General features: G+C 36.0%; 1 pseudogene; it reads right to left on the bottom strand.

Annotated features, from left to right (window-relative positions):
• Positions 1–991: 991 nt before the first annotated feature.
• On the bottom strand, positions 992–1,092 carry LOC116600438 (annotated as a pseudogene).
• Positions 1,093–10,092: the final 9,000 nt, after the last annotated feature.

The raw sequence follows: 10,092 nt of genomic DNA, 5'->3' as shown, positions 1-10,092 counted from the left end.
TGGGTCACATGGTCAACTGACTGGTAACTAGGGGTCTTCCATGATTAGGAATTCATCACCTTGAGGGCAGCCTAGTTCTTTGGATGATTAGCACATCATGCTGAATTGTCATTTGTTCTGCTCTAGATTCCTTTTTTCATCACTTTTCTTTTTCCATTTCCTTCCTTCCTTCCTCTCTCTCCCTTCCTCCCTCCCCCACTACCTTCTTTCCTTCCCCAAAACAATAACTAGGCACCCATCATGTGGCAAGTACCATGTGCTAAAATCTAGGAAGACACAGCTAGGGTTAGAAGTTAGGCTAGGGTTTCTGCTATCAAGTATCTAACCCTTTGTGGAGATAACTGGACTATCACATACTATCACACACTATCACAATACTGTGATGTGTATGTGCTGGCACAGTGAATAAATGAGAAGTAATGGGAAAATGAATAAATGAGAAGTAAGGACCCTTAATACTTTCTACATGAAGCTATAACTCAGAACAAGAATGTGATTAACAAATAGGGGTTAACTGAACAACGATGTGTGGAAATACAGTGAACAGTTCTTATTTGGGGTATTGCCAAACCCATTCCATCTTCTAATAGGAAATATTTTCCTTTAGAAAATAGTCTCTCCATCTTTGTGATCAACCTTAGTGGGACGGTAAGTCCAGGTGTTCTGACTGCATCAATGGATGGTAGAGAATATAAGCAAAACAACTGCAATCTTTCTCTAGGGATTTTGAACCTTTGTAGAGTAACAAAGTGGTGAAGAAATCAACTGGAGTAGATATTTTTAACTAAAGAAATAATAAAACATAATTCATATATAATGTTGGATAAATTTATTGTACACAATGTGTTGGTTTGTTAAATTTATATATTGAAATAAAATTACCACTGTACTGTTACCTAATACATCTATCCTATCACATAATTAGGATCTCTTTTTCGTGATGAGAACATTTAAGATCTAGGCTCTTGACAACTTTTAATATATAATATAGAGAAATACGGAACACTTCACAAATCTGCTTGCCATCTTTCCCCAGGAGCCATGCTAATCTTCTCTGCATTGTTCTAATTTTAGTAATATGAAAGTGAGCACTGGACTAGATTTTTTATGTGACAGATGAGTACAATGGCCCAGGTTTTCCTGCTGCTCAGACTTGCGGCACTGTTCTGGTTCCTCTATGTCTGTGCTGTGAGCTACCTTTCCAGTAAATTTTAATTTTCTTAACATAGCAAGAGGCAGCAACAGTTATTAATCAAAAAAGTCTAACTGAAACAAGAAGGTTGTGCTACATAGAAGGTACAGTATATGCAAATACCTGGAGGCATGTAAGAACCCAAAAGCTTAATTCAAGATGCGGTTAAAGGAAAGAAGCAAGGATGGAGGGATGGAATTCACTGGAAAACAAAGATCTTACATGAATTCCTCAAGAGTTTTCAAGTCAAGACACAACAGAATTTTATTCCTGACTCTTATCCCTATCTTAATGTTCACACAAGATGTCCAAAGATCATAAATTACTCTTTCAAATATATATGTGTTTACTGGTTCTGGAGTTGAGCCTAAAATTTGAGTGATAGAAGATTAGACCCATGCTACTATGACAGCTTATCTCCCCTTTTGATGAAAATAAAAATAAAATAATTTTGGTCTTCTAAAATATACCACACACACACACACACACACACACATACACACACACACGCGGTATCCATACACAATGCTCAGTAAGAATAGCTCAATGTCAGAAAAATTCAGTGATACAGTTCATTGCATCTCAATAGATCTAGAAAAATTTGATAATATTAAATATTTTTGTCTGATTAAAAATAAAACATTTCTAGAAATACTGAGTAGGGAATTTCCTTTACTTACTAATGGCTTCTTACTCATAAAACCCAGAAAATATCATAGTTAAATATGAAAATGTAGGTCATTCTCTTTACGGTTAGAGACATGATACATTTCCATCAGTAATATAGTTCACTGACACTCAACAGGGCACGGTGGATTAATAAAAGCAAAAGAAATAAGAAATTTAAAAAGTGAAAAGGAAGAATAAAGAGTATATTATGGGATAGCATAATGTATGTAGGTTATCAAAATAATCAGCATAAAAATCAGCAATTACTGGAACTAATTAGAGAATGTAAACAAAATTTGTGGCTCTGTATTCAGTGTATGCAATCAAAAGTATCCCTCTATATTAATAACCAACCATGAAAGGCAAAAGAAAATGAGATCACTTATAACATTACCAAAAATAGTCTAAAGCATCTAGGAATTAAACTAATAAAGACTAGACAATCACTTTAAGAAGATTAAAAAAGACATAAAATTATAATAAATGAATTAAAAGTAGACTTAAATATATAAATACTCTCAGTATATGAATGGATATAACTATTTAACTTTGTGAAGAAGTCATGTCACCTCCCCCCACCCAATTTAACCTATTAGCTAGATGTAATTTTGCTCAAAATTCCAGTGGGGTTTTGGGAGGACTGTGTAAAATGTCTAAAAAGTATAGCAAAAGCTAACAATATATAGAAAAATAAGAACATAGTTGGAGATTCACTTTACTGTGTATTAGGAAATATAATAGAACATTTCTGCTTCTAAACGTGTTAGAATAAAAGGAATTGTCTTATTCTCCTGTCTCAAACAACTGAAAAAAGAGAAACAAAATATGAAACCAGGGTCTTCATCAAGCATTACAGGACCAAGAGCTCTGGAGGCTGAAAAGCAAAGTGAGCCCTGTGGTTGACTCCACATTCTGCCTGGAGAGAACTTCAGACCACAGTACTGAGAACAAGAAATCAGGTAGAACCTGGGAGGAGGAGCCAAAGCTGGAATTCTGGGGTGCCAAAGTGGCTAGAATTCTTAGTTCACACTCCTTGAGAGGCAAGGGCTGCCCAGAGAGAGCACCATGGATCTGCAGAGGGTCTCCCAGAGTCTTCAGCTGAGTTTTGATTAAACAAACAAACAAACATGCCTGGAAGGAAATTACACATGGCTGAGGAAGATCTGAGCATCTTGAGGCTTAGAAGTGATGGATTAGCTATGGATGAACTATCATCCTCTGGGTCACACAAAGTCAAGAACAGACTTCACACATGAGTGAGTCAATAACTGATTGTTTAGTAAAATACATTGGGAAAAATGAAGTTGGAACCATTTCTTAAACTATACATGACAACAAATTTCAAATGGATTCAAAGTAACATAAGATTCATGAAAATACCTGATTATCTTTACGGTGACTGGGTTTGGAAGAAATTCTTAAGAAAAATCTGTTAAAAAACCAAAAAACAACATCCCCCCCCCCCAAAAACAAAAACAAAAAGCCACAAAAATTACATAACGTTTTAAAACCAAGTGTGTATTACCCTAAGACAACTATTTGCTATGCCAGCAATTGTTTTTGGAATAGTATGTGATTCAATCCTGGTCAAAAAGGCCTGAGATAAACATCTTCTGAGAAGTATCTAGAAATAATTTCCATTCTTTAAGAAGGAACTTCCAGAAAGGATATTAAATGTCTACCAGCAGCTGGTCTGTCTTAAAATGAATCTTGGGAACAAATTGTGACATCATCGGGGCATTACCTGGTTTGGTAGAGCAAAACCCTGAGAACGCCTTTGAGGATACGGGTGAGGCTTGGATCTATCCTATATTCAGACGTTGGTTAAAGTATTGCAGTTGCTGTTATTTCACTTCTGTGGTCAAAAACATCCCAGAATGTTGGAGGATTTATTTATTATATGTCCATTTTATAGCTGTTCAAGTCAAGGCCCTTTTCTGGGATGTGCCTAAGTTTACACAGTTAGAACTAAGTCTAGAAACAAATAGGTTAGCTGAATATCAGCATATTTGCTAGCTGAATAAGCAGAAATAGATATTCCCCAGACATGACTCTCAAATTCTGAATCTAGCCATAATGTTTTCATTATTTCTATATTTGGTCCACCATGATGGATAAAATCTAGAGGATGACCCAGTTGAGTGGATGGAGTGATTGCAGTCAAACGGTCTAGATAGAACTCTTGTTCCATGAAGGTAAAAGATTTCTCTCAATGACTGCAGAGCTGTCGAAAGCCCCAAATGTTTTACATCTGGGATTACTTGGGGCACATGATATACACACTACAAAATGCTGTACTCCATGGAGAAACAGCTCTATTGTTGAGTTTTTGACCTTGAGAATGAAGGAAAATCTTGTCAACTTTCTGAGCCTGAGCATTCTCACAATGACTCGGGAGATTTAGCACAAAACAGGTATTCTCTAGGTTCTGGGGGTGAAGTGATTTTTACTATATTTCCCCCTAATTTTCTACACTGAACATGTACTATTTTTTGCAATCATAAAGAAACTATAAGTATTACTAAAAATAATTAGCACAGCTTTTCCCAGTGCAGGTGATTTGTGCTCCCATTTTGGTGGCCTGGTGTGTTCAGGCTTGATAAGGAAATTGTTTGTCCAAAGGGCACTTTCATTTATATGTTGCATGGATCTATGCGAAAGGCAAGAGGTTACCATTTAACACAAGTCTGTTTAGACACAGACTTAGCAGCCCAGAGCCACGAACAATTGAAAAAAAAATGTAAAATATTTCTATGCTAAGACATATTTTATAATTACTTCACTGTGTACAATGATTTATCTTTTCAAAAGCAATTTTACATCCATTAACTTGTATTCTATTTATCATTTTTTTTCATGTAGTTAGGGCAGGCATTACTATGGTTGCTTTTGTTCTTATTGTTGATATTTTTTCTCAAAAAGCAAATTAAAAAAAAAAAAATTATCCCAAATCACAAAGCTGTGAAAAGGTAAAGCGTGACCTCAAACTCAAGTGTTTTTTTTTGTTTTTTGTTTTTTTTTTAAGATTTTATTTATTTATTTGACAAAGAGAGAGAGAGAGATCACAAGCAGGCAGACAGGCAAGCAGAGAGAGAGGGGGAAGCAGGCTCCCCACTGAGCAGAGAGCCTGATGCGGGGCTCGATCCCAGGACCTTGAGATCACGACCTGAGTGAAGGCAGAGACTTTAACCCACTGAGCCACCCAGGCACCCCAAGTTTGCTTCTTTTAAGAAGTAAACAACTCATTAAAATAGTAATGAGAAAGATAGCTAACAGTGGTCCCCTAATTTATTCTTCATATATTGCCTAATTTAAACTCTACAATATACCCATCAAGTAGGTACTGTTATCCCCATTTTGCATTTGATAAAAGACACTAAACCTGAGAAAGAGATTTGTTCAAGATTAGAGAGTAAATAGTGTAAAGTTGGACTTGAACACAGGTCTGTCTGGCAGCATGACAAATACTTCTGTATTTTTGTGCCCTCTCTGTACACAGATGGAATGGCCACACTGCCACCTTAATGTAAATAATCACTTCATCCGCCTCTTCCTCTTCATTTCAGCATGGCTCTGTGCTGTTCCCAACTGTTTCTGTAACAACTATTGTATGATATTATTTTCAGTTTTGTTTGCAGGAAGATACGCAGTCCCCTAGCCTATAGTACAGTAAAACAAGGAACATTGAATATTCTGGCTAGGTCTGGGTTAAAGGTCATGTTCTGTTGCTTATCGTTTGAATGCAAAAATCACTTGTGAAAGTCAATTAACTGTTATCATCCATGGTTCATTAGCATAAAATAGGTGGATCAGGATATCTACTGCTCTTGTCATAAATCTACAATGAGGACAAAAGTAGGTACAAATGCTTATTTCTATAAACTCTAATTTTTTTAAAAGATTTTATTTATTTATTTGACAGAGAATTATTTATTTGACAGAGAGAGAGACATCTAGAGAGGGAACACAAACAGGGGCAGTGGGAGAGGGAGAAGCAGGCTCCCCCACTGAAGAGGAAGCCTGATGTAGGGCTCCATCCCAGGACCCTGGGATTATGACCTGAGCCAAAAGAAGATGCTTAACGACTGAGCCACCCAGGCACCCCTGTAAACACTAATCTTAGGAAATGTACATTTAATTCATTTATAGAAATAATACATCATTTATAATATATTTATTTACAATAATAATGATAAATATTCCTATTCTGGGAACTGAGCTTGGTTGATCTATATACATTATCTTCTGAACAAGTAAAGGTAAATAAAATATTCTTACTTTGCATATGAGGAAACTGAGTCTTCAGTTGTCTAAATAATTTGCCCAAGATAATATAGTAGTAAATAAATACTTTCTCTCTCTGTGATAGAATAATTTACATTAACCAATGGCACAGACTAACTCCACAGGGGGAGAAAAAAAATATGGCAGCAAACTGTATTCCTTCTGAATAATTTCAGAGAAGTATGTGATTTAATTATAATTAAATTATATTTGTGATGACAATATGCCAAAATATTTGTTCCCTCTGATATGGAAAGGAGATAAGTACCAACCAGTCTTTGAAGCCAAGACTGGACAACTTGACCAAGCTGAGTAATTAGTTATTTGCTGGGGGGATCAACTAAAGATTTTCATCATTGCTACTCAACATTTTATATCCAGTATTCATTCATTATCTCAGATGCAACCACACATGTTTATGCTGTTTATTAATTCATCTGCATAAGAAATCTGTCCTTAGAAGGGTCTTTTAAAGGACAGACTATTAATTTTAATCACAGCCTTAATATAATTTGGATTTTGTTTCTCTTCACATGTCACTCATTCATTCATTTATTGCATAAATATTTACTGAACATTAATTACATTTAACATACTTGAATCAAAGATCATGAATAAAGATATAGAGCAGTAAGGGGTGGTTTATAGACAAGGATTATAGCCCCTCTCCACTTTTTTTTTTTCTTTCACCTGGGTGATCAAGAATCAGAAATCCTCTCATCTGAGATTTATAAAGACATATATAATGTCAGTCACTTCAGCCTCTGAATACAGATCTAGAATGATCATTTTAGCTTTGACCATAGTAGTTGTGATCAGTGGTTCACAACTCACTAGCCCATGAATCAGGGAAAACTTGGCAGAATCTTCTGGGAAGTGTATTAAAATTATAAATTTCTGTTCCATATTTTCACCCAAAGATTTGAATAAATCTGGAACGGGATACAAAAAACTTTATTTTTTCATTGTAGGTAACCCTAATGTACTACTTAGGGTCCACTGACTATATCAATACATGCTATTTTAAAGAAAATGTTAAGTGTTTTGGATCTCCCCCCACTAAGGTATCTATACCTGTGTAAAATATAAACTTTCTATATAAATTCAGAGATTTCACAAAGTTTCTACAGGATACATTAGCATATCATTTGGTGACTGTAGATGAGATTTAGAACTCTTCATCTAGACCCATTCCCTCATCTTGAAGCCATGATAAGACCATCTAGGTGCAAGATAGATACCATTAATATCTGAGCAAGGAAGGGAAACTGAAGCCTAGAGAGGCAGAGACTTTCCCCACATAACTCAATAGTTATATGTTGAGAGTGATTATTTCTAGGAAAAAATGTGTTTCTTTACATTCTTTATATGCTGTCCTATGAAGAAAGATTCATTGGACTAAAAGAGTATTCACAATGAAGGAAATTTGAAAGAAGGAAAGGAAAGAAAAGGAAAGGAAAGGAAAGGAAAGGAAAGGAAAGGAAAGGAAAGGAAAGGAAAGGAAAGGAAATTTTAAAAAACAATAAATAAAAGAGATCCAGTGGGACTTAAAGAAGGGGAGACAGAAAGCTTGTTGGGTATGGGGAGTATTGTTTGTGAATACTCCTGTCTTGTCCTGAGCTGGAGGATTTAGGATTTCAGCCAGAAGAGAGGAAGTAGACATTAATTAAACATTGGTGCATGTTTAAGATAATAGAATGAGGTTATACATAGGAAGGTCAGTTGACTTTGTGGGGGTTACATTGTCAAGGGTTTTAGTTTTAGGTCAGAGAAATACACAGTGCAAGAAAAAGAGAATGCCCCTTGCATAATGATTTAAGATCTAAAATATGACAATTATGAGAGTTAAAGATTTGGGCAACTGAACTGATCATCCTAAGCCTCAGAATTCTAAGTTTAAATGCATCTCCTTTCCCACATAATATGCACACACAAGTGCAGAGAGAAAGGGGCCGGGGAAATAACAGACAGAGAGAGAGACAGAAGTGTTGGAAAAGGTGTTTGTTGTTTCTGTGATGACTGACAGATTCAGACAAAAATAAATCCTTAAAATTAGTGAATTTTTAAATAACCACACTGAGAGTGACATTATCAGTAGATACTTCTACAGCTTTCTAACTTAGGTTATACTTGAATTTACTAGGTAATTTTCAAACTCTAGTTCATAGAGACCTAAGGGCTCAGAGAAAGTATATTAGAAAGAGGTAGGGCTGAGGGTGAGGAATGGCCAGGGACAGAGAGGGCACCCTGCTCCCACAGCTCCACCTTTTAGTTTAATATGGAGATTGTGGGACTCCTGGGTGGCTCAGGGGTTAAGCCGCTGTCTTTGGCTCAGGTCATGATCCTGGAGTGCTGGAATGGAGCTCCACGTTGGGCTCCCTGCTAAATGGGTTATTTGCTTCTCCATTTGCCCCTCCCCCTGCTCCTTCTCTCTCTCACTCGATCACGCTCTCTCTCAAATAAAAAAAATTCTTAAAAATAAAATAAAATAGTGTGGAGATTGTGCATAGCATTTTGTTTGAAAAGAAAAGCTCTGCTGTTGTTTTTTCTTTCCCCCAGTATGGAAGTCATTGCTTGAAGGTAATATTTAATTTCCTAAGATAGCCTGAATCAAGTGATGCTCAAAATATCCTCTGCAAATCTGATAGAAATTTGCAGTCCATTTATATTTATTTATTATTTATATTTATATTTGTATTTGTATTTTCTTAAGGAAGTCTAAATATCCCAGCAATATAATCTGGATGATAATCTATAGTCAAAGTTCATTGAGAAATAGTGTTCACATGGGTGTGCCCCCAAATCCAAAGATAATATACTGGTATATAAAGTGTCATATTCCTCTAAGCCCATTCTAGAGGAGGGTATCTCAGGAACTTTCTAACTGTGGAGAAAGTGACAGACACTTTTCAATGCATGGCCTCTCTATAAGCAGCATGTAGTAATAGGAATATTAGTCTGGAAAAAGACAGTTTTAAATCACAGCTCGATCATGAGCTAGCTCTTATGATTTTGGGCAAGGCATTTTAACCCATGAGCTTCACTTTTTTCTAATCTGCATAATAAGGGTAAGATCTTCATTTCCTAAAGTGGATGTAGGAATTAAATGAACTAGCACATGTAACTAGTACTAAGTAATTTAGAATTCCCTTCAGAACCTTTTAGAAAAGTGATAAAAGTGAATAAAAGGTCTTCAATGTGACAGCTTTACTTTGAAGGCCCCATGTGACCAGTCTGGATGGGAAAAGACGAGATCAACCCAATAGCTTTGGGAAGGTGTAGGGATGATCATACATATGGTCAAATGAGTGACTTCCACATTCCTTTCTAGATGTCATGACCAAGCATTCCTGGGACTGAAGACAACATTCACCAGGCCTCTAGCCTTTGTAAACCCTGAGGCACATTTGCTCAGTAAGTACAGATTTTTTTTTTCCCTCAACAAAAAGGAATGGATTGAAACTTGGTCTAATTAAAGAAATTAGTTTAAAAATTCTGAAAGTATAAAAGAAAAATTTCTCCATTCTCTATAAAATCCTCTTTACCTCAATGGCATCAGGGTTCAATAAGAACCCTTGGAACCAATAAGGATTCTAATAAGAACATAAAACAAGTTGATATTCAAAGGAGACCTAGATACATGGTGGAAGCACCAGGGAGACATGAATGCAAGCTAATTACCATGATGGGGACTGCTATAATTATTCTGCCATTTCATTTCCTTGAACACATTTTGCAACAGTAGCTGAGTTAAAAAAAAAATCTGGTAGAGGGCTAAAATTGTAAGGGCTCTCTTACTGGAATAATGCTAGAGAACTGCACATAAATTTTAATGGTCTGAGAATTCCAAGGTGGCGTTCTTGAAAAAGTAGTTTATAGTTTTCTGCTTGATCCTCCTTTGATAACTGCCTACCCGTCTATAACTGTCTACTATACAGTTCTCTAGC

Source organism: Mustela erminea, chromosome 9 (genome assembly GCF_009829155.1).
Source record: "Mustela erminea isolate mMusErm1 chromosome 9, mMusErm1.Pri, whole genome shotgun sequence".
NCBI classification, from domain to species: domain Eukaryota; kingdom Metazoa; phylum Chordata; class Mammalia; order Carnivora; family Mustelidae; genus Mustela; species Mustela erminea.
Note: the sequence above shows the minus strand (reverse complement) of the source record. Positions and strands in the feature narration are given on the sequence as shown.